The following is a 25,311-nucleotide window of genomic DNA, read 5'->3' as shown; positions in this document are numbered from 1 at the left end:
CAAGTAGTAGTCCGAAGGAGCAACGTCTGGTGAATACGGCGGGTGGGGTAAAACTTCCCATCCGACATTTTCTAAATAGGTTTTGACCGGTTTTGCGACATGTGGGCGAGCGTTATCATGTTGAACAATAAGTTTATCATGTCTGTTCTCCCATTCTGGTCGTGTTCTGGCCAGAGCTTGCTTCAAACGCATTAATTGTCGTCGATAACGTTCTCCATTCATAGTTTCACCCGGTTGCAGCAGCTCATAGTACACCACACCTTTCATATCCCACCATATGCACAGCATAACCTTTGCACAGTGAATATCTCGTTTTGGTTGTGATGGACCTGGTTCACCTGGTTTCACCCAGGCCTTTTTTCGTTTAGGGTTCTCGTAATGGATCCACTTCTCATCACCCGTAATAATTCGATGCAGAAACCCCTTTCTGCTCTGTCGTTGAAGCAGCAATTCGCAAATGGTTTTTCGTCTTTCAACGTCTCTGTCTTTCAATTCATGTGGAACCCAATGTGACATCTTTTGAATCATTCCCATGGCTTTCAAGCGTTTGGAGACTGTTGTTTGATCAACGCCTAATGCTGCTGCAAGTTGTTCCTGCGTTTGACACGAATCCTGCTCGAGCAATGCTGTCAATTCTTCGTCTTGAAATTTTTTTGGCTGTCCAGCTCGCTCTTGGTCTGCCAAGCCGAAATTACCACTTCTAAACCGTGCAAACCACTTCTGACACGTTCGCTCAGCTAGAATATGGTCACCATACACTTCCACCAAAATACGATGACTTTCAGTCGCACTTTTCTGCATGTTAAAGTAATGCAGCAGGACACCCCGCAAAAACACTTTATCAGGCACAAATTGCGCCATGTTCACTTAACTACAAACTGGTGTTGTTGACGCTTTAATCCACTGCCCTATACTACGAACGATACGCGATGACAGGGGTTTGCAACACATGTGTGGATACACGGAACTGTGGGACGCTCCGTTCGTTGCGCCATCTCTTGTCCACCCGCACGAATTAATTCCTAGACCAAATACCACCAAGATTAGATACATTTGTTACATTTATACTTAGGGCACATCTGATTCCGATAAATGCAGTGCAGTGCGGTTTTGCGTTTAAAGTACTCTTTGGCCCAGGACTTCGTGCATAATGTTCCCGAGGTGAAATTAAACCCCCTAAAGGTGTTTTACTCCCATCTGTAGTAAAAGCTCTGTGTAACAACACAGAAGTTGTACGGCTCCTGAATAGCCAATGTCATGGTATCAGCTATGAAATCATTAAAGAACTAGAAACAGAATATGCACTAAATGTTATATCTAAACAAAAAGAAGGACATGTGGTACTTCCTGATAAATTACTAGTGTCAATGAATACAGAGAGAGAGGTGTTGCCCTACTAATTGCAGATATCACTGACAATTTAGAACAAACATTAACAAGTGGTGGCACATCACATCGTATAAATTCAATAATTGCTATGCTACAAACTGGCGAATCACTGTTGAAGGCAAAAATAACAGTCTTGTCTTCAAGAACCTGAAATTTGATCAACAACTGCCACAGAAACTAAACAACTATCTAATACTCCAATCGAACCCATCAAAAACGACCAAAGAAATCATTACCTGAAGATTTGACGACGAGGAAAATGCCAGAATACTACAGTGGCTTCCACCAGGTGAATTGACACACATTCTAAATTTATGGAATTCTACTAGCTACAAAGTAGTAGTAGAGGGTACAGTACATGTTGGGGATTATCATCCGTTGCCTGAAGACTAATCCAAGTCTACTGGTACCAGGCTGGACAGGGTTTTTCATCACACTACGGGATCGGGTGGTTGTCATAAAAACAGAAATTGGTCATCTAGATGCTGTTTATTTGCCAGCCATTGACATAAGAACAGCCTATGATGTTTCGTGTACAGGATGATCAGTAAAAGACCAAATGAAGTTATCCGCTGTGGTTTGTGTTTCCGATCAAGCATTTTATACTAAAGCATGTGAGGTGTAGTGGAAGCACAAGGACTAGTTCGGGAACATAGTGCTGATGATGAGAGGATTCCACCTACTGATGATGCTGTTATTTATAATTGGTTATAGGTTTGAAGCTGCTGGTTTAAAAGATCTAATTGTCAACAGTGAAATTGTAGTGGAAGGGTCAGTTGATAATGCAATAAGTGGGAAAAACTACAATCGAGCTATTCGAATGAATAAAGCAGTTCATGAGGCATTAGGTTCCTAGCTGATACAGGAAGAAGGAAATTTTCAGAGTTCAATTAGATAATAGAAAGTTGTTCGTTACATGTGGAAGTGACTGCTGGAAAATTGAAAAAGACAATGTTTCGTTAGTAGAAGAACTGTGCAGTACACAACAAGAAGGTGACACTAGGGTGTTTCTGTGTGCCAGCTCCCTTCAACAACCATTTGTTATTCATGCCGACGACACAAATGTGCTTGTTCTATTGCTCTACTACTATGTATATTAAGAATTCTGGATATATCTATATGGGAAAAGTGGAAACAGAACATTGTCACTGCTATAACCAATTGGCTACTTACTGATATCACACTTTGAGACTTTCTTCTGGCATTACCAGGGCTTCATGTCATATCTGGTTGTGTGATATCTGGTTGTGACAGGTGTCGTTCTTTTGTGGGAAAGGAAAGTTGTCTATTTTAAAGATTGTAATTAAATCAACCACATATTTTTAAATACTCTACAACGGTTAGGTTCAGAATGGGACGTCGATTAAGAAACATTTTTGTTGTTAGTAGAACTTGTTTGAAAATTGGACACCAAGGACAAAAGCGCAAAAGACATAAACTTGTTACGGTACAACCTTCATTGTGTTATAGGGCGCACTGTTCACCCAGAAGGATTTCATCATGTTGTTCTTCATACAGACTGCATATTAGGACAGTAAATTTCCAAACTGTTGTATGGAAAAGAGCATTACAATAAGAACCTGACCCACAATATCCAGATGGCCATGGGTGGAACATTAATGGCTCAACTATCATCATACAATGGATTGATGGCAAACCAGCTCTGGAAGAAATACTGTAGTTCGTATCATGCAGCTGTATGAGGGAATGCAAGAAGGACAGCCGCTCCTGTGTGAACGCTGATCTTTCTTGTACTGATTTCTGCAAGATTCACTATGAGAATATGATAAATGATGCAGATTCTAGCTGTGATGAATACACTAGTAGTAACAGTGAAGCAGATTAAGAAACATTACACTAGACATAGCTTATCGCGATAGAACTATATTTAATATATTGTTTTGCATTGCTGATTATACTAAAATAAAGATGCTGCTAATGTGGTACACATATTTGTAAAATACTATATTCAGAGATATCAGACTATATCTACGTCAAGCATATTAGCTATGTTAAGAACATTATCTAATTTACATACAATCCCGCAATATGTAGGAGAATTAAATAAACGTAGAGTTTTAGGGTAAATGTATTGTTTTATCCATTGTGTTTTCTTAAATTTATGCACTTTACATACAATAAAGCCAGTTTATGCATTTTTAATCAAAATTAATATCTTAATATTTCTTAAATCCGAAAACCACGTGATTGAATCTCAAAACTTTGAAAACACATGTTATGTGAGAGAATTATGATGGTTTTAAGAATTGAAGCCACCATTTTGTTTTTGGCCGCCATATTGGGAAAGCTACCGATTCAGAGTGGGCAACATGCATTTTTTCACTGCTGCGACTATGTAGTACGACTTTATATTGGTTGTAGCTCCTCCTTCTTTGTGATGTTATTTTCTCATTTTTGGTGGTCTATCTGACGGACTATCTCTTGAATTCAATATACTAATATCATTTATATTGCAAGATTTGTTAATAACTGAGTTACCATATGCTTACAGCTGTTCAGTAGGAAGTAGGGTGACCAATTATATATATATATGTATATAGTTAGTTAGTTCATTATAATGAATATAACGAAAAAAATAAGAAATTATACATTGTCTTAAGCGTCAGGATATCTTGGTAGAGGCCTATCAGTTCCATAACTAAGTTTTAGGATTTTAGTTTATCATATGAAAATGTAACAATTAAATACGGCATATTAGTTACTACAACAAAGCAAGTATATATAGAACAATATAATGTAAAATTTCTCTGAACGTTGATATATTATTTTTATTATTCTATTGTTCGCTTGTTTCTGTTGTACTAGAGAAGAAACACCTCCTCCAGTTCCCTTCCAGGCGGCAACGTACCAAGAACTGACGAAACGTTGCTACGTTGGACCGCAACGGATATACGTTGGAATAAGAAGGATGCTGAACGAACATCTCCAGAAACGATAGATATGCGTCTGCCTACCTCTCTGATAAAATCAAGGCTTCTAGAGCCCCATGCTCCACTGGTATCGATAGCTTTTGGAGCAAATATAAATTTATCGAGGAGATTATTGTATTTCCTTTCCTTTTCTGCCTCTCTACGTCTAGCAGCTTCTCCAGCATTCACAGCGGTCAATGGCAGGCTTGAATGGGCGAATGTGTCCGAACATGTAAAATCCCATACTAGAAAATGAAATGAAATCTTTGAGTTTTACGTCCCACGGTTATGCCGGTTAGGCTAAAGGAGACGGTCCCATACTAGAGATTTGCCTCTCATCCAAGGTATTAATGTCATGCCATCAGGTCGTTTACCATCGGAACGACAACAGCCTGACGGTTCACGAATCAAAGGAATTCCTGCCGTCGTGAGGGCTCGCAAAATGATGTCATTAACAGATGAATGTCTGGTGTTTCTGCCTATGCTCTTCATGCATGAGAGGCCATGCAGGCCGCGTTGGGTAACTTGATCCCCGCAAGGTGGACAGCGATGTGGCTCACAAACAGCTGAACCTAGTCTTGGGGCTACTGCGATTCGAAAGGTTTCATTAGACATGTGAAGGCCTAATTGGGGAGAAGGTAACGCATTTAACCATGCGCCAGCATAGGGAGATGACGCAGCAAGAAGTCTAGCTTTATCCTCTGGAACAGCAACGGATTGTAAAAGAAGTTTATGGAAATGTACTGCTATTGGTGTGTACCAAGATGCCTGAGAACCTCTTTTGCTGATTTCTGAAAGGTCCGTATCTGTTATATTTATCCATTTGGTAGAGCCTTCTTCAACTATCCCATCTGGGTCCAGGTGGTAGCCTTGAGGAAGGAGGGCTTCGATTAAACGAAGGGATCCGTGGTAGGACGCTAAAAAGGTAGGAATCGCCATATCAACGGTTCGTCGAATACCAAGGCCTCCTAATCCAACAGGTAAGGATGCTTGCATCCAAGATTCGTCAATCAAGGAGCAGTTCAAAATTGACTCCAGACCCATTTTGAGGATATGATCATATTTCTTCAGCAGTGGAGTCTCATTCCAAAATGGAAAGCACCGTAGAAAGTAGTTTAGGCGAGGGATTGGCAATGAAGCACGTAGAAGAAAAAAAGCTCCGTGTGCTGAAATCGAGTCCAGGACGAGACAGAAAATATTCTAATTTGGATATTTTGATTGATAGCATAGTTGTAAATGCTTCCTTTGTGAGAGCAGAACCCAGAAGGCAAGCATCCTGTTTGCTTAGGAGACGTATTCCTGGTGCAACTTCTCCAAATCTGAATAATTGTTCGGATGTGACTTCATCTGATCCAAGAAAACTAACTTCGCATTTTGAGAAATTCAAATGTAAGCCAAGAGCTGACGCTTTCTCATTTATATGTGTTAACGTTGAAAGGACTGCCTCAGGTTTGTCAGCAATAGTCCCATCATCCAAATACCAGATGTTTAGTTCAGTATTAATCGAATGTACTAAAGAATGTATTGTTATGGCAAAAAGTGCTGGACCCAAGGGATCACCTTGTTGTACTCCTCTCTGGGATGAAATAGTGTCTTGGCCTAAGAATAGGTTACTGGGTTGAGCGTAACACTGGTGAACATATGGGTATATTGCGGGCACAACAAAATAAAATAATTTTGATCAGTGATAAAGAAGTATTGATGATATATAGTTAGTATTTTCAGATTTTAAGTCAGTAATTTTGACCTCAAAAGTAGTTTGCATCCCTTTTAATACCAAAACACATTCCAATTCATAGAGATTATTAAAAAAGAATATATAAGTCGTCCAGTTCTAAAACGGCTCTTGCTCATTTACAGAAAATCCCAGAAAACTGAGAAAAACTGTAGGATCGATGCGTTTTGTAGAACTGGAAATATGTTTTTCACATGAACACACTGAAGTATTCCCAGTTGTACAAAACATGCTGATCCTACATTTTTTCTAACTTTTGTGGAATTTTCTGTAAATGTACAAGAGTCGTTCTGGAACTGGACGACTCATATAGAGGAACGTTAATTAACACGTTGAAAGTAGGGAATGACAGTGCTACAAACTTGGCATATCTCTTGGCCTATAAAATTAGTAAAGAATCAAAAGATTAAATGCGTGCTACTACATACGCACAATTGTCCGTTATATCTTGCCTCATTGACATTGACGCTGGCAATATAAATATAATATAAGCGTCACCATGACGAGCCTTAAACTGGTTTATTAGGTCATGTCCAGGAGTCAGATCTGTACCTAGTTTCTAAAATTAATACCCCAAAATCTCAAAAGACTAAGATAAAAAATTGTTTGTTTATTCAGATCTAAAGTAATTGAGTTTCAGCAAATTGAATAAGTTTTAATTCCTAAGAAAGTTTTTAACTTTGGTTATTCAAACTAAAATAAATGGATGAGACTTAAATTTTATTTAAATACAATACGCCAAGTGAAGTTTTAAATGTAGGTTTCCTTGAAATTGCTTTAGTTATGAAAGTATTTAACAAAATATTAAGATCTATATTAAATGAAAATAGACTTGAGTTTGTTATTACCATCACACATTTTGCTTCTTTACTTGAGTTTTTTCCACGTGAATGACATCGCTTTGACAGGTTAGTCATACTTTTTCCGCGGAAGTAGCTATTCCACTCTCTCACCCGTGTTCCATAGTTACCAGCGCTCTCCCTGTCTTACATAATATCTGTAAATATAGCAAAGTCCGTGGGATTTTGAATGAAGCAATTATGTGATTGTAGCGATGGATAGGTAATGAGCTATAGAATCCTGTACTACCGGGTGTTTTGTCTCAAAGTGTGACCGAGTCGGTGTATGACGTCATACTTCTAAGATGTCCGCTGAGGTCGGCATCGATGTCTTTTTAGTGCTATACAGGCTAAAGTTCTCAACCGATTTTAATGAAAGATAGTTCATTTTATTTCTTCTAGCATGTGCTTTTTGCATAGATATTTGCCAAACAAATAGTTTCAGCTACTTCAGAAATTAAGAAAACTAAAACTAAAAACGGGTAAAATTAAATGGCTTTTTCAAACTTCAATGCATACTAACTAAACTAGCGAATGGGTTTTAATAAGTGTCGTTTTTCTCCATGTATGTTATTTATCATACTGCATAGATATTTGCCAAATAGATAATTTTATTTATTTACAAATTTAGTAAAAAGTCTGCAAAATTGATGTAAAATTGAGCCCTTTTGAAAGATATACAGTCAAATATCTACAATAATAATGGTGTGAGGTATAAAATATTAACAAATTATTATGCCGATAGGGTAAATTATTTTCGTGTAGTAGGCCACTTCCTTATTACCGTTAAAAAAAGATACGCATCCCAATTAAACAAAAAAGAAAATTAGGAAATATGTTGGGTTGTAAAAGGAAAACTAACAGCAAAATACTTCAAATACACAAACAAACCCTTTTTATTATTACATAATTGTTTAGAAAGGAAGCTAATAGAAATTCTAATTACGAGTCATCATCTAAATTGGACAGTTGCATTTGATCGCCATTTTCTTTGTTGTCACAATGCTCTTCCTCTGCTCCACATTTGCACAGTTATGTACATCTAAATGATTGATGTACGGCATTTTCAATTGACACAATTGACAGTACATCGTCCTTTGACACAACCCAAGGTGTCAATTTTGAAATAGCTTCTAGAGCGCATGGTACATGACTTACGATAGAAAAATACTCATTTCTCCTGTTTTCGTATCAAAACGTAGATGGTTAGAGAGATCCGAGTGTGAAAGATTAACCCGTCGCCATTCCATCGTTTGGAAGTGAGTTCTTAATATACGTCTGTATAAAACTGACTTTGTTGGCGCCAAAATTTCACTTCGAAGTCTTTCTTGGTAAACAGCCACCAACCGAGCTTATCAATGTCTGAAAATTGTTTACCTTGTAAATACACGCGACAAATGAACCTTTCTATCAATTTTTCATCTTATGATGTAAAATTTTCTGAGCATCCTACTATGTCACACCCAGACAGAGAATGAAGTCCTAATAATGCCTGAACTTGGGATTTAAGCAAGAGTAAGTACGGTTAAGTTCTATTAACCTCCTATTAGTTCCAGTTTCGATCACAAAAATATTGTCTGGTGGAAGCAACTGTAATCACCACAGTAACAGAACAAACACGTCTGTATCTGTTAAATAGATGTGGAAGGTAGAGGCACGGGCAAGGCCGTTTCTAACCTCCCCGGGCCCTAGACACTTCAAATTGTTACGCCCCCTCCTATTTCCAGAGCACCCTTCTCCTTCAGTTTTTATCTTGTCAGTTTTTGGTTGGGAAGGGATTTTCCCTTAACTCTCTTACTCTTTTCCCTTTCTTTGTTTATGCTCTGTGAAGAGTCTTTCCATTATCCGCCACCTATGGACCCGCCGTGCCCGGACTGGCAACCGGCAGGCGTGAGGAAAGGATAGTGGCATGATTTGGCCACTCTTGTTCATTTTTTACCTTATGCTGATAATTGCTGCTAAATAAGCTGACAAGGTAATCCCATGCATATACAGGAGATTGAAATTTATTGGACGCGCTTTTAATAATACATTGAACTCATCGAAAGTATATTATAATTGTTTTTTAATTCTATCATCATGTTGATGTTCAGTTTATCATATTGAGTGACAAGCTAGTAGTTTTAAATGGACGGAGGTTGCATTTATAGGTTTCTCGTAAAGTATTATAATTAAAAAGTACACAAGGAATCATTTCCACAGTCTTGGCTTTTGTCTGGTAATAGCAGAAAACATATATTTTTCTTAATATTTGTACAGTTAATAGTTCGTTTTCATCCCCCCGCCCAGTTATCCTCAGACAACTATCCTTAAGTATTCTTATTTATCCAGTAATCAGTTAACAGAAATAAAATTATACGTATCACATTTACATTAGCTGCCGAGATGTAGTTTATTTTGTAATCAGGTAGCTCAACCGGAACAGAAATGACGTTTTCTACACCAGCGTATTTTAATGTTTTCTTTTTTTTTTCGCCCTCCAATTTTTTGCGCCCACAAATCTTTTGCGCCTTAGGCACGTGCCTAGCGTGCCTAAGCGGAAGAGCGGCCCTGGGCACGGGCAGATTCATGTAAACAGTCTAAAATATTTTTTAATCAGCTTCCTTGTGACTACTTGCAAATTTGTAACATCATTTCTAACTGAAGACATTGCCTCATTCCTTTAACTAGGAACCGAAGTTGGATTTTTAACAAGACGAAATGTCCTTTTGTTCGTTAGGGACAGATGAAACTCTCCAGCAAGAAACCAGAGGAATGAAAGTACTTGGAGGTGTGGTAAACATCACTAAACGAAGAAACCCGGCTCCAACTCGTTTTTACGTAGTTTCTCCTGAACTTTCTAGGATATCCACGGAAGCTAAAGAAATGTTGGAAATGACGGATGAAAACAGGTCAAAACACCCATCATGTTATAGCATGCAAAGCATCTTGCTAACAGAAAAATGTTCAAAAGATGTATGAGTGTCTTTTGACAATGACAAATTCCGTAACTTTTGAAGGAAAAGAAGTAATTAATATCTCAACAAAGTTTGTTTTTCTTTCTTTAGAATTTATCCAGAATAACACAGTAAGAATGTCTGAAAAAAGACTTCAGATGTAGAATGTTTTCAAACAAAAAAGGATTGTATCAGATAACCGTAGTCTATGGGCATCAATGAAAAAAGGAAAGTTTCAGTTATGTAGTAAAACCCACAAAGTTGTATTGACGAAATTGTCGGATACTGTATTGCAGATCGCTTGCTGTACTCTCGAGAAGGAAGATCGCTCTCTGTTCACTACGTTACTAATTGTTTCGAGAAGTCGATCGGTAGCAATGTCTCAGTGACTATGGGTTTTCAGCTGTTCCTCGATCAATGTTTAATTTAGACGGATCAATGATTTTACCTTCAACAAGAACAATTTGCTAAATTCTTGAAGGCCTTATATCGGCAATCTCTGACAATACAAAACAAGCTTGATCTACATACAATGAAGCAGAAACTAGGGTTGGAAAAAAAAGTTTTTTTTTTTTTTTTTTTAAATAAAAGAATAAAACGTGTGTGTAAAACATGAAAAAGATGTTTAAAACGTTTTAAACATTTTGAACAGTTTAAAACATTATTTTGAACATATATTTCTAAATCTTGTAGTAACTTATTTGTTAAGAATTCTCTGCCCTTTACTAGCAACCAGTGATGTTATTCTAATTTTTTAACAACCTGTTCTGTATATATATATATATATATATATATATGAGAGAGAGAGAGAGAGAGAGAGAGAGAGATAGTAAATGTATAGGTAGATAAATAGATACAACTCTCTTAGGAAACAAACCGTACAAGGTAGACAAAAGCATTATTTTTACTGGATACCACAAGTGACAAGAAGTGCTGTCACACAGCATTCTAATACAAGGTGGTGTGACGAAATTAGGTACTACTGCAAATATCTAGGAAATAAATTACCCAACATTGGTGATTGTCAGAAAGTATTGGAAAGACCTTAATATAGCAACTGATCAGCAAGTGTTGATAATATGTATGCGTTTCAAATATACGTAAATTACCCTCATCACTACACTCATGTGGTCCTAGTTTTCATTCTTGTTATCTGAGCATTTGAGATTAAGAAATAAACCGCTTATACTTTGTTACTTAGCTCTTTAGCTGTGAGAATTTTTAAAAACAAAGATAGTTAAACTAAAATTTACTGTTCCTGGTATAACTGGGTAAAATTTACTATTATGTCTGGGTTCTGCGAACTCGAAATATTTAACAACCGGTTCTAGCAAACCTGTCGGAACTGGCTTAATAGCACCACTGCTTCCAACCGACTTTTTCATTTATTTTATCCCGGTTAAGACTACACTGTGTTGGGTACAGAATATTTCAGTATAGATTAGTAATTCTCAACTTATTTCATATCTCGACCCTTTTTATTACAAGGGGGCAGCGGTGGCTCAGTGGTAGAGCGTTCACCTCTGGTGCTTGGGGTCCCGGGTTCGATCCCAGCCCCGCCAAGTGAACTTTGTGGTGGACAAACACCGCGTGCGTGGGTTTTCTCGGGGTTCTCCCGTTTCCTCCCACTTTCTTCATTCCACCATTTCATTCATTACTCATCATCACGTCTCCTTTAGCCTAACCGGCATAACCGTAGGACGTAAAACTTACAGATTTAATTTCATTTCCTTTTTATTACACCCTCTTGCCAGTTACTCTCATAAGTACTTACTTGGTTGTATTAAGCTTTTTAGGTAGATTTTAAAATCCATTTACTATGGATATTTCTCACAGTCTATCAATATACATAGAGAAACAAAAGTCCTCAGCACCCTTGTGTGTTGAGAACGGGTTGAGGGAGGAGGATGAAACTTGAAAGTAGTCTGATACATAAGTTGGTGCGATGGCAAGTATCATTGCGGCCATCTTTGATTGCAATTCGAAATTTCAAGTGCAAAGAGAGTCATTTTACATGTTTTAAAGTTAGAATTTTACCAGAAATACGCTTGTGCGGTTATTTAGTCCTAAGACAAGTCATTTTGGGGTTACTGTTTCTGAACGTTTCCTAGTTATGCCCTTAGGGGCTAAACTCACGTTTTGTGGAGGCGGGTGAGATTTCAGTTGCAAAATTTGATTACTATTTCAGAACACTGATGCTAATAAAATTATTTTAAATTTAGAATATTTTCTGCAAGCCTATATAATTGGGTGCTTTTTTCAAGTCAATAATTTATTGAAGAAAAGTAATATTTGGGACGTTCAGAGCACAATGGATCCTAGTCAATTTTCAATAAGGTTCAGTTTTGCTCAGCAAATGAATTCTATTTCAAAACGTAATATCTTCGCAGTCAACAGTCAACAGCAAAATAAATGAAACTAAATCCACGTGAAAGGGTGTGGGATAGTTTCATATGATTGCCACTAGACAGGGGCGTCACTGGGGGCAAGAGGGCAACCTACCATGAATCTCAGATTTTGGGGACAGTAAGGCAGTTTTAAAAACCTTTTGATAAGCATAGTCCATCAGAACAAGTTTGGGGTCCTTACACCGAATAAATACGGATGAAATATAGATAATCAAAACTGGAAAGTTGCTTAGGCCCAATTTCCAGAATTTTAAATAGGCGCGAAACTCGAAAGTTGTGAAACCTTTGGAATCCTAGGCCAAAAAATATACAAGAGAGCAATTTAGTTCTTTACGGTCAATAGATATGGTGATCAAAGTCCGTATTTGTTCGGTATAAGGACTTCAACTTTTTCTGTGGACTTTGCTCAGGAAATCTGCATTACGCTCCCAACATCTGAATTTCAGGGTACGGGGCGGATGACCTCTAAACGGACGCCCCTCTCCAGCGACAGTCATATAAAACTCTAGATTACACCTTGTCACGTAGTTTTTCTTTCTTTCATTTCGGATTCTTTCTTTCTCTAAAGTATGTATGTATGGAAACTGGAAACCAACATGTAGTATACTGTGTCAAGAATGCCTGCGATATTTTAGAAGCACAATTTAGCAAAGAACCCTTTGTTTTCTGAATACAACACAAAAACTTGTTGCCATGATAATTCTTTTATTTATTTTTTAATATCAGTTCTATAAGTTGTCTAACCTTCGACTACGACACTTTCTCGCAAGTTAACTGATAAGCATTTAAACAATACAAGAAACGTTAAAAACAAGGGGGGAAAAGAAGAGGCAAAATAAATTGTAGATCACCACATTGACCTGCTGTAGCCACAAGAAATCAAAACATTCACATGGAAAGAAAATAGTTTTTTGAATGAAAAGCATTCAGGCCCGTAGCCAGCCTGATTTCTTACGGGGGCAGAAGTGAATACTGAGGGGGCAATGATTAAGACATGACACAACACCATAAAATTGCATACTTATTTATTATTTACAGAATCTGTAACAACTATAGTTTCTTTTATACATAATATCCTGTATTGACAATATTACAGTACGCATATTCAATATTAAGAACATTGATCATTAACATACAAAGATTAAAAAAAAAAAAAAAAAAAAAAAAAAAAAAAAAAAAAAAAAACTGCGATGCAATACAATTGAGGTTCTTGAGGCAATATAGTGCTATGGTAAACGTAGATGAGAAACGTCATTGTACGTCGCATTTACACTAAACAAAAGCTAATTAACTGAATGTTAGAGTGAGCACGCATCCCATTATCAGGATTGTTCCATTTGCAGAAAACAAAATATTATAAACAGAATATTTTGACATAGACTTTTTTGTCGCAACAGAACACTCCAATTACCTTTTTTGTATAATGGCATCATTATATGTTCATTAAAATTGATTTATGTTTCTATCTAAATAAAAAAGCCACTATTTTTCTTTACATTCTAATTTTGTAGAAGGCCAATTTCTTTGTTTGTTTGTTAAAATTCAGCATTTTTTTCAGTACCGAGGCTATAAAAAACGCGAAGCTTGCAGTTTCAAGTGGAATACAAACCACCACATTCCTCTTGATTTCAAGAATTCCACGGGTATCAAACCCCAAGATCACATTCAAACACGCGCGCTCTATTCACTAGACGAGCGGTAAGGGCTATTTTGTAGTATTGTTTTACAAATTATTAATTTCTCGTAAAACTTTACTGCAGCTTTTTGTTTGTATTAACTCCTAAGAATGTTGAGATAAAAAAATAGTGAGACGAAAGCACTTGCATTTATTAATAGAAAAACTTAAAAGAGAATATTATTATATATGTATAATCGAACGTTTTTTTTTTTTTTTGTTTCATTTTTGTGTGCTTAATACGAGCTCTTTGCGATGTACTTTGTTTCATATTAATTAAAATGGAAGTATTTATTTTTAAACATTAGAACAAAATTATATTACAGCAACTTTAGATTATATCAATACAAAATAGAAGTATATGTTTTATAGAACGTTTGTACTCAATTTTCTACCTTTCAAAATAAGAGAGACAGTACAGTTTATTTATATTCACAACTAACGTTGTGGACTATGATACTGTTGTTTGGAAGTGCACCTGGTATTCTTGGATGCTTGTTGTGGTTGCAATAACACGGCATGGTTTCAGATTCTTGAAATGGGTAAAGCCAGTCAAAGATGTTTGGTGCATCTAGCAAAGAAATATATAATTTTACACATAAATGGGTAGAATTCGCGAAGTTGAATTTAATTTGGTAATTATAATAGCAAAAATGTCACTGGTTTTGTGTCAGTTTGAAAATTCTCTTCAGCGTGTTTTTTAGAAGGGCAAAAAATAATTTAGAGGGGCTGTGCCCCCTCTAGCCTCTCCCTGGCTACGGGCCTAGAAGCACTTTTTGACCATTTTCTTTCTGGCAGATTTTTTTACAAAAATAAAATAAAATAAAAATAAACATATGTTTAAAACAAGTCAAAAAATACACGTGTTTAAAACAAAATGTATATAAAATTTGTTTTAAACAAAATCAATTGTTTAAAACAAGTTTTAATCATTAGTTTTAAACATTTTATTATAAACTAAACAACCCTGCCAGAAACTCATTCAAAACAAACCACTCCTATACAACACTCTGTAGCAGTCATTGATGGCGTGCCAGAGGTACAATGTATGAAAAAGATTCGAGTGTAAAGATGTGTTGAGACCTTTCAATGAAGTTCATCAAGAAGATGGATCGGTATCTAACGAAATATGACGAAACTCACTCAGTGTTTTACACGTATATCGAATATTCACTGAAGAACTCAGTGAGGAAGACAAGAACTAGTCAAACAATCCTGTTCAATATAAAAGCACAGACTCCACAGATATAAGGAAAGTAACTTTGAGATCTTTACTGTCTTTTCACGGGACCAGGGACGTGTTGACAGCTTACCTCGCTCATAAAGTATTATTGCATGCACAGAAAATAAAGCAAAATTTAGTTGTTACTTGGAGGAAGGAGGTAAAGTCTTCGGCTGAAAATGATGTAACACAACTTGCAAGTAGCCACGAGGAAGCTGATAAAAATTTATTTTACACTGTTTATATGTATCAATCCTTCACATTTATTCAACATATACAGACGTGTTTGTTCTGTTATTGTGGTGGTTACAGTTGCTTCCACCAGTCAGTATGTTTTTGATCGGAACTGGAGCTAATAGGAGGTCAATAGAATTTAATCGTATTTATTCTTGCTTAAAAGAATCCCAAGCAAGTTAAGGCATTATTAAGACTTCATTCTCTGTCTTGGTGTGACACAGTAAGTTGCTTCAAGAACGGAGGAAAACAGTTTCTCTCGAAAGTTTATGAATCTTCTGAAGAAAATGTTCTAGAGGTATATAATAGATTAGGCTGCCCAGGACGTTTTACATCTGGAGAGAAAAAATTAATAGAAAGGTTCATTTGTGACGTGTATTTACAAGGTAAACAATTTTCAGCCATTTTTGCTGTTTACCAAAAATGACTTCAAAGTGAAAATTTGCGTCAACAAAGCCAGTAACATATCTTAAGAACTCACTTCCAAGCGATGGAATGGCGACGGGTTAATCTTTCACACCCGGATATCTCTAATCATCTACGTTTTCATACGAAAACAGGAGAAATGAGTATTTTCCTATCATAAGTAATGTACCATGCGCTCTAGAAGCTATTTTAAAATTGACACCTTGGGTTATGTCAAAGGATGATGTACTGTCAATTGTATCAATTGCAAATGCCATGCTCAGTCACTTAGATATACAGAACTGTGCAAATGTGGAGCAGAGGAAAAGCATTGTGACAACAGTGAATATGATGATCAAATGCAATTGTCCGACTCAGATGATGATGACACAAATCGAATTTCTATTATTAGCTTCCTTTCTAAACAATTATGTGATAATAAAAAGGGTTTGTTTGTGTATTTGAAATATTTTACTGTTAGTTTTGCTCTTACAACTCAACATATTTACTAATTTCTATTTTTGTTTAATTAGGATGCGTATTTTTTTTAACGGTAATAAGGAAGTGGTCCACTACAATATGAAAATAATTTACCCTATAATGGGAAACTTTTGTTTAATTTAACGTATTTATGGGCATAATGATTTGATAACATTTTATACCTCACACCATTTTCATTGTCGATATTTGACTGCATATCTTAAAAAAAAAAAATGCCGACTTTTTATTAAATTTGTAAATAATTAAAATTATCTATTTGACAAATGCCTATGCAGCATGTATAATAGTCATGGTGAAAAACAGCATCTTATTAAAATCCATTCGCTAATTTAGTCGGTATGTCCATTGAAGTTCGAAAAAGCCATTTAATTTTACCCGTTTTGATAGTTCTCTTAATTTTTGAAGTAGTGAAACTATTTATTTAGCAAGTATCTGTGCAAAAGGCACATGCAGCAACCAGAAGAAATAAAATGAGCCACGTCCCGTAAAAATCGGTTGAGAACTTTAGCCTGTGTAGCGCTAAAAGGACATCAATGTCAACGTTAGCGGCCATCCTGTAAGTATGATGTCATACACCAACTCGGTCACACTTTGAGACAAAACATCCAGTAGCACATGATTTTATAGCTCACTACCTATCCATCGTCACCAATCATATAAGTGCTTCATTCAAAATCCCACGGAATTACATACATCCTCCAGCTAATATAGATCAGGCAATATTCTTCTTTACTTAGTCTTAAAACAGGGTTCCTACTGGTCAGAGAAGTTCAGGGAAAAAGACTGGAAATCAGGAAAGTCAGGGAAATATGATAAAATATGTTTTCTAAAATTAATTGTATACCAATTTTAGTTTAGCCAACCATTATAATGGACTTGTTGAGATTTTTATGAAAGGTAAGTGGAATGTATGTATGAGCAAGTGATTACTATTTGTCTCTATAGAATGAATGTTTTCATATACAAATATTCACCGTTATTTGGCTGGTTCCAGTGAATAACCGGCTAAGTCGACTTTTTGAAAATCGAAATTTTACAGGTATAAGTTTATTTTGGTGAGTTGTACATTGTGTAGAAGCGGCTAAAGCGAATTCATAAAATTGAGGAAGTTACAGCATTAGGTTGTCAAAATTAGCCAGGTAACTGCTGTAAAATTTACCTTTAAACTGCTCTCCTGTAAACCGACTTGGCTGGTTATTCATTGGAACCAGCCATTTATTCCTTATTTATATGTCAGCGTCATCTGATATCTGTCACGAAAGTCAGGGAATTTCCTGCCAAAGGTCAGGGAAAAATCAGGGAAATAGATTTCTCCAGATCTGTAGGAACCCTGTAAAAAAATAAATAAAATAAAATCTATACAGCCTTTGTTAAAATGATTTATTCTGGTAGTTGACATTTCAATTGTATCTTTATTTAAATTTGGTTCATGAAGACTTTCGTGTAACAAGGGGACAACTTCAGTTTGACAATATTATCAGGATTGAGAAAAATATTGCTAAAAGTCACTTTTTTAATTGTTAAAAATCATTCTTTCTTTAGCCTCCAAATGTTTTTTTAAGTTTTTACCGCACTCCTCTGTTTTGGGGTTTTACGAGTTCCAAAGTTAAAGTGGTAATAAAAAAACTGTGCCTTTTTAAATCCGAAAAGCGTTCTCTATTTGGAACTGTCCACTTCTTGTAGAGAGGTTTATTCTATTACTGTTATTCTAATTTCAGCGTTTTTTTTTTTTTTTAAATTCAATTGGTTATATTACGTCCAATCCTTAACTGGGAAAATTAGATCAATTAGAAAAATCCATAACAATGTAATTGTTGCTTCTTAGGGATACGACTAAGCTGACTGTGACAGAAATTATAAATCTCTATTGGCTCTTAACATTTCAATTCATCAAATTTTTGTGTGTTTACTTGAATTCTATTTGGGAGATTCATTCCACACTCGAATGACAGTCAGTATAGTTGTTACCAAGAAACAAAATCAGATAACTCATTCATACTAGTTTTGCTATATTCAATAATAAAATAATAAATGTGACAGTTTCGGATATCTAACATATCCTTCCTTCTTCAGACACTATCGAAAATAAATGAAATTATATATATATATATATATATATATATATATATATATATATATATATATAGCCATTGTTGTGACAATTTTAAAATTCTTTAACAGACATATATTCATTGTTAAGAAAAAAATAATTTCTTTTAACACATATATAATGTTAAATGGATTTAAGTGAATTCGAATACAGGACTTAAAATCGACGAGCAGTGGGGCAAGTTACTGGAAAGTCTTAATTTGTAGCTTATTTTCCACTGAACTAGGGAGGATCTTGGTATTTAGTTTCAATTTGACAACTTCTTTTATGATTGGATGATTCTTTATTGATTAACCAATCAGCGTTCAGAATTTTCCGTGTTTCTGTTATATATGTCTGTTAAAAAATTTTAAAGTTATTAACAATGACTAATATATATATATATATATATATATATATATATATATAGTTTCATTTATTTTCGATAGTGTCTGAAGAAGGATATGTTAGATATCCGAAACTGTCATATTTATTATTTTATAATAAAACTGTGCTTTACTCAGCATTTGTATTTTAATGTATGTTACAAAATCAGAGTACAAAATTTTATTCTATACAGCTTTGCAGCTTGTGAAATATTATGCAAGTCTCGACACGTCAGTGTGTGAATTGTGATTTAACAGGTCTACTTCCATGATGTCTTGGAGTATCGCGGGAAATAGGACTCCACGGATTAGTTTTGGCATTTAATATTTAATTAATAAAACTGGTCAACACACACATTTGGTAGAAGTTTGGAGAATGGCTAATTCTGATTGTGTTTCCCTGATATCTGCAAACCGTGTTGAAATTTTCAGACACACACAATTTTTCTTCTATTACATGTAACGCTTGGAAACCAGACTTTACTTTACGTTTTGCAGACTGCTATTTTCCGTTCATTCCTGCTCCCCTCCTAATTGCCAGAAGGCCATGATTGATATATTATCGGATAGGTGATGGAATACAGGTTTCAACAGTGTAATATTTGTGTCAATTATCCTATATTGGAAAAAGAAGAGGAACTAAAAATAATGTTCAAAAATTGGTAAATTTAGAATTTGTCAGAAGGTAGCAACACTGCAAATAACAGTGCAGCAACAAAATTTCGCCCACAAATACACTACACATTCATGTCTATCGTATTTAGAAATTAGAAAGATCTGCATTATACAGTGTAAAATATATATATATATTAAAGAAGCCTTGATGATTTTAAAATTTTGGAATCTCACGCCAGTATATGGCATTTGTTTTCTTCACTCCTATTCCCATGCTAATTGTCACAAAGCCATGAGCCATACACCGATCGAAAAGTCTGGAAATACAGAGCTCATGGTGTAACATGTGGGTCCATTGTATACTATTTGTAAAAGACGAAGACAAATTTTAAAAAGTGAAAATCCACCATATGCAGCGTAAAAATGTACGTAACCAAAGGAACGCAATTTTGTCTAATACAGTAAATATGGGAATAAAAAACATATCATTTGTTAGGATATTCCATCTCCATTATTAGTGCTAGATATTATGATTGTAATTCATTTCGAGTACGAGATATAGGTCTCAAAAGTGACCTCTATCACTTACATATCAAAAATTGTATTTTCTGTGTGCGAATACATAACACTTAAAGTATAAAGACTAGACGTCTCAGTTTGCTGTAAGACGTGTAAGGTCAATTTATCAATGTGGTTTCATGGTAGTAAAACGTGAAATAGCATTTGCTGTCCCTGCAATTTGGCGAGAACTATTCAATCATTATAATGACTGTTATTTTTGTATGATAGATGTGTCCAGGAAAAATCCGTCCAATCTGCCACGAGGTCTGTGCCTCATGAGGACAGTATGCCTGTTTCCTAAGTGCACTAACTGACCCGGTACTTGATGAAGAAGAGGTTGCAGCAGCATCAGAAGATTTTAGCTTAGTGTTATCCATGAAGATTTTATTCACGAATCCTCAGTTACTCCTCGCGTACAACCAGAACTAAACGACCTCGTACATCATTTAAATTGACAAAAAAGGGGTGCTGAACGTCTAACCTCGAGGTTGCAAGAATGGGATTCTTTTATGAGAACACAAATTGACTTCCTACAGAAATCCATACAAACAGTTGTCTGCGTAATTTTCAGATGAAGATTCAGTTTGTGTTTGTGTGAACATTGACTGATTAATGAGGGCAGTGGGTTTCGAATCTAAACCTGAAGAATGATGTTTGTTTATAGACAGATCTAATTACAGTCTTAAAGCCGTTCTTTTACATAATGGGATTCAGAAACCATTTTTTCCATTAGCACATACTGTTGGACTTAAGGAAGCATATGAAAGTATGGCAATGACACTGAATGAAATTCGGTACAAGCAATACCAGTGGAAAATTGGTGCAGACTTGAAAGTTATTGATTTGTTCTTGATTACTGGATGTTTGAAGTGTTTCCACTGGTATCGGAGGCCAAATTGAAAGGAGGAGTATTTATTGGACCACAAATTATAAAATGCTTATTAAGGACGCACACTTTATAGACATTGAACCCAGCTGAAAAGGCCGCATAATTATCTTAGTAGGTTTTCTAGGAACAAGGAAGCTGAAGACTATGAAACACTGATATGTGTGATCTGATACAAAACTATATAGTGTTAGGCTGTAGAGAGTCCTTGAAACTTCACTTTCTGCACTCGCATCTTAATTTCTTTCTCGAAAACTTAGGAGCAGTGAGTGATGAACCAGGCGAATTGTTTCATCAAGATATCTCACAAATCGAACAACGTTACGAACGTAGATAGGATCCTATCATGATGGGGGACTATTGTTGATTACTTCAGAGAGAAACTAAAACAGTATATAAGAAGAAATCTTAATTCACAACTAGGAAATCTTCCAAATATCGGGCACAGTAAGATCTGTAAATTTACTGCTGTGGTACCATTCGTCATTTACTCTCTCTTATATTTAAATACTAGTAAATGTTTCATGATTATTGTAACGCCCCTTCCACCTAGCATACACAGAAAGCTCCCAGTCCGACAACTATTATTATTCAAAGAAATAATAATAATAATCGTCAGACCGAATGCAATCCGATTAACGCCTAGTCGATGGGACTTTGAACCGGAAGATTTAGTTCTCCATCGTACATCCAGTCAGTGTGAAAGTGAATTATCATTCCAATATTTCCAAACAACAGTAAATCCAAAATAAATAGGAAACAAATTATTAAATAATAAATAAATGACGACAACCAAAAAATTCAATTTTCAATAATTTTATTAACAATATTGGGTTGTATATTTGCACTATTGCGTTAGAATAGTGTAAATATACTATTGAAAAAAATACAACCAAAAAATTTTATATTAAAAAAAATATACTATCAAAATACCTGAGTGAATCTATAGGCAAAAAGTTTCTTTAATAAACTTGAATTCTAAATAGTAATAATATTAAAAAATAATTCTTAGATGAATCTTCTATTATGCAAGAAAATACAAATGCAATACGTTAAGTTCCTCTAAATATCAATGATTCTCAATGTAAATTCTTTAAATGTTACTATTATCTGAATTCATAAAGATAATCAAAATTAACAATTTACAAGCGCGCATCTAAATTTCTCTTTCTTTACGAATTCTAATAAGGATTTAAATTACTGAAATAATTAATTTCAAGCAAATAAGTCTATATAATATTGTTTTATGCTGTATTAAACAATGCATCTATTATATGAACTCTGTCTAAATTTTATAAAAGTGGAATGAAAATGTTGAATCTCAATTCTTAACTTAAACATATATTATTCAACATTTCACACAATTCATAATCAATACCTTTTTAATATCTTTCTTTATTCTTTTCAATAAAGTGGAATGAGAATGTTAGAGGAAAAAATATTTGCATACTAGTGTTTTAACGGCAAAATACTCGGAACTTTTCATATAAAATGAAGATTAACCATATACTGTAAAAGAATCCAAATTAAACTGGAAATATTGGAATTCTTAAGGTTTTTCAAAAATTGGTCACTTTTGTCCCCCGTACTACTTAACTCCGAAAAAAATGGAAAATTGCATAAAATTCTAGAGATTTTCGTAAGGGTGAAAAAATGATGGAATTGCCTTAGCAATACAACCTGAAGTGGATCTCAAATCGTACAACCTCACAAAACACAGAATAAGACAAATCACAGTCACTACTGGTAATAAGTCAAAAATTACACTCACCTTATCTTGTTTTGAGTATGGATTACCTTCTATGTGTAACACTTGCTCTCTTTCGGTAGTCAGGCTTCCGTCTGAGCTTTCTGATATTCGAGTGAAATCAGATTGGTGGAAAAAACTTCAGTTTTTGAATGTAAAGTAATTCCTTACAATAATCTTTCTATGCCTTAGTTTCTGAACGAAAATGTAAAGCAAGAAAGAATTATTTCTGGTATTTAAGCTAACCACACCAGCTAGTGCCCAATAGGAATTACTAATAATGTGATCTAAGCGGGCTTTCACTCGGCACAATAGGCCCCACAAGCACTGCCCTTTAAAACTCACTATTCCTGTGCACAGAAGTAACAGAAAAAGACAGAATAAGCTTATAAAGCAAATAACTCTCTGTGCTAATAATTCAGAAGCATAAATATCACTATGAAAGAAAACTTTCACTCTACTATTCACTTTCATTACTTAGCGGCCACAAAACGAGGAAACTAAAAGAGCCCGTTTGACTTGCCACTAAGTTTGCTTGCAAGAATTGAATAGACGAGGAATAAAACATTCCTTTTTCCACTGATCACTTCGTTATTTAACTGACTTAACACCAATGTGATTTCATCGACAGTCGACGATAATACACTCATCACACAAAACAGGAATAACAACGATGAACAAATTCTCAAAAGAGAAACCCCGCCGAAACGAACCAAAACTCCATTGACTGCACAATCCTCTCGTTATACCAATATTCCGTTTTGACACTATTCCAGTTATACAATACGAACAGAGTAATCATCCGGCTATATCACTACGAAACAGAAGGGTAACCTTCCGGTTAAATAAATACGAACACAAGTAAAGTAGGCACGGGACCCACTTTAGCTTGTAGAATCGGTTTTTATAGACCACGCCCACAATTCGCGACTGCAATCTTTCCTCTAACAGTCTTACCAACTCTCTTTACTTAAACTTTTAACAGTTTCAATATTTTTTCTTCCTTCCTTCCAACATTTTTTACTTTTTCTTTTTTTAAAAAAAACATAATATAACAATACCAATGATTCTAACACAACCTATAGTGACTCTTACAATGAATTTTTGATTAACTCAATCTATTTTACACTGTTTTTATCCTTCTTTTGATTATATTCTTCTTGTGGCGTGTCCATACTCGTCGGCCTCATTCCACAGTCAGCCTCATTCCGAAGTCGACACGGCACATTCACCAGGCCTTTACAAAAAAATTCTGCTCCAGAATTTTTTATAATAATGGTATCTATAAATATAGAAAGTTAACATTAATATACAAATTATAATTTCATAAATATATATTTCATAAATTCACACAAAAATATATGTCTAACTACTACATTATATACTATACACAAAATAAAATTTAATTATTATATACAAAACTCTATATACAAAAATTTTGATAATCACGGCCGTGATTAAAATATATAAATAATTATTTACATTTTATTAGTAGTAGCTTTATTTTGACATTTTATTATATACACTTTTTTTCAATTTTTCTATTTTTCATTTCCAATTTTCGCTTCCAGCTTTTCATTTAACATATCAATGTCTCTGGACCCGATAAATCAACAGCAAACTGAACATAAATCAATACGTGTTCTTGTTTATGCGCAAAAACTTTGTAAGAGTTAAAGCTGCTTACTGAAATACTATAAAATATTCTATAGTGTTTTTGCTTGTACTCGATCTGCCAAATTGAAAAAATCGGATGGAGACAAGAGACTTGTGAAGCACGAAAGCCATATATTACATATCCAATATCTACATACAATTTTGTTCGCTTTGGTCCACTCCTCTCGCTACTCAACGCCATGGTCCATTCAATAGTTTTTTATTCTTTCAAGAAAATACGAAACACGTATTCTCTCGTCTTACCTCTATAATATTTGTGCACATTTCATTCACTTCGATCCACTTGTTCTTGCCTTTTGGGTCAAATTCTAAAATTTTGGACGGGGGCTCTTGCCCACAAAAACCATTTTCCCCCGAAAATTAAAAAACGTATTCGTTTATTTTATACTATTTTTTATAGACAAAGGTTCGTTGCAATTTTTCATGTCCTCTAGACACATCTGACATACTCTTACTAGCACTTTTGATATTTCGTGATCAAAGGTTTGGAGAGGTCCGTGCCCCACCCAACCCTTTTTTTCAGGGAAATACGAACCCTGTATTCCGTCATTTTATGTTTACAATATCTGTGCAAAATTTCATTCACTTCGGTTCACATCTTTTTACCTTTGGGGCGCGAAATTGGAAAATTTTGTGTGGGTTCTATTGCTCCCTAAAACCGTTTTTCCGCAGAAAATAGAAAAAAGTATTCCTTTATTTTTTGCGTATTGTCCGTAAACCAAGATATGTCGCAATTCTTCGTGTCCTTTACACACATCTGACACATTGTTACTAGCACTTTTGATATTTCATGACGAAAAGATTGGAAAGGTCCGTGCTCCTCCCAGCCGTTTTTTTTAAAGGAAAATAGGAAACCCGTATTCCCTCATTTTACATCTACAATATCTGTGCACAATTTCATTCACTTCGGTTCACTTCTTCTTGCCTTTCGATCAACAACATTCAAAATTTTGGGTGGGGGCTTTTGCCCCCTAAAACCCTTTTCCTGCAGAACATAAAAAAACCGTATTCGTTTATTTTTTCGTATTGTCCATACACAAAGTTATATTGCAATTCTTGATGTCATTTACATACAT

General features: G+C 35.1%; 1 protein-coding gene and 1 long non-coding RNA gene across 3 annotated transcripts in view; one reads left to right on the top strand and one right to left on the bottom strand.

Moving 5' to 3' along the window:
• Positions 1 to 25,311, top strand: part of Men-b (NADP-dependent malic enzyme b, mitochondrial) — a 1,138,140-nt gene that overhangs the window by 36,018 nt on the left and 1,076,811 nt on the right. The window lies entirely within an intron of this gene.
• LOC145662749 (uncharacterized) overlaps positions 21,723 to 25,311 on the bottom strand; it is a 244,977-nt gene continuing 241,388 nt past the window's right edge. For both annotated transcript variants that reach the window (XR_014127093.1, XR_014127094.1), the window contains exon 2: positions 21,723 to 23,840. This is a non-coding gene — a long non-coding RNA (uncharacterized LOC145662749). The remainder of the gene's footprint in view (positions 23,841 to 25,311) is intronic.

This window comes from Thermobia domestica, chromosome 10 (assembly GCF_964235325.1).
Source record: "Thermobia domestica chromosome 10, izTheDome1.hap1.1, whole genome shotgun sequence".
NCBI classification, from domain to species: Eukaryota; Metazoa; Arthropoda; class Insecta; order Zygentoma; family Lepismatidae; genus Thermobia; species Thermobia domestica.
This window is presented reverse-complemented; position numbering and strand designations above follow the sequence as displayed.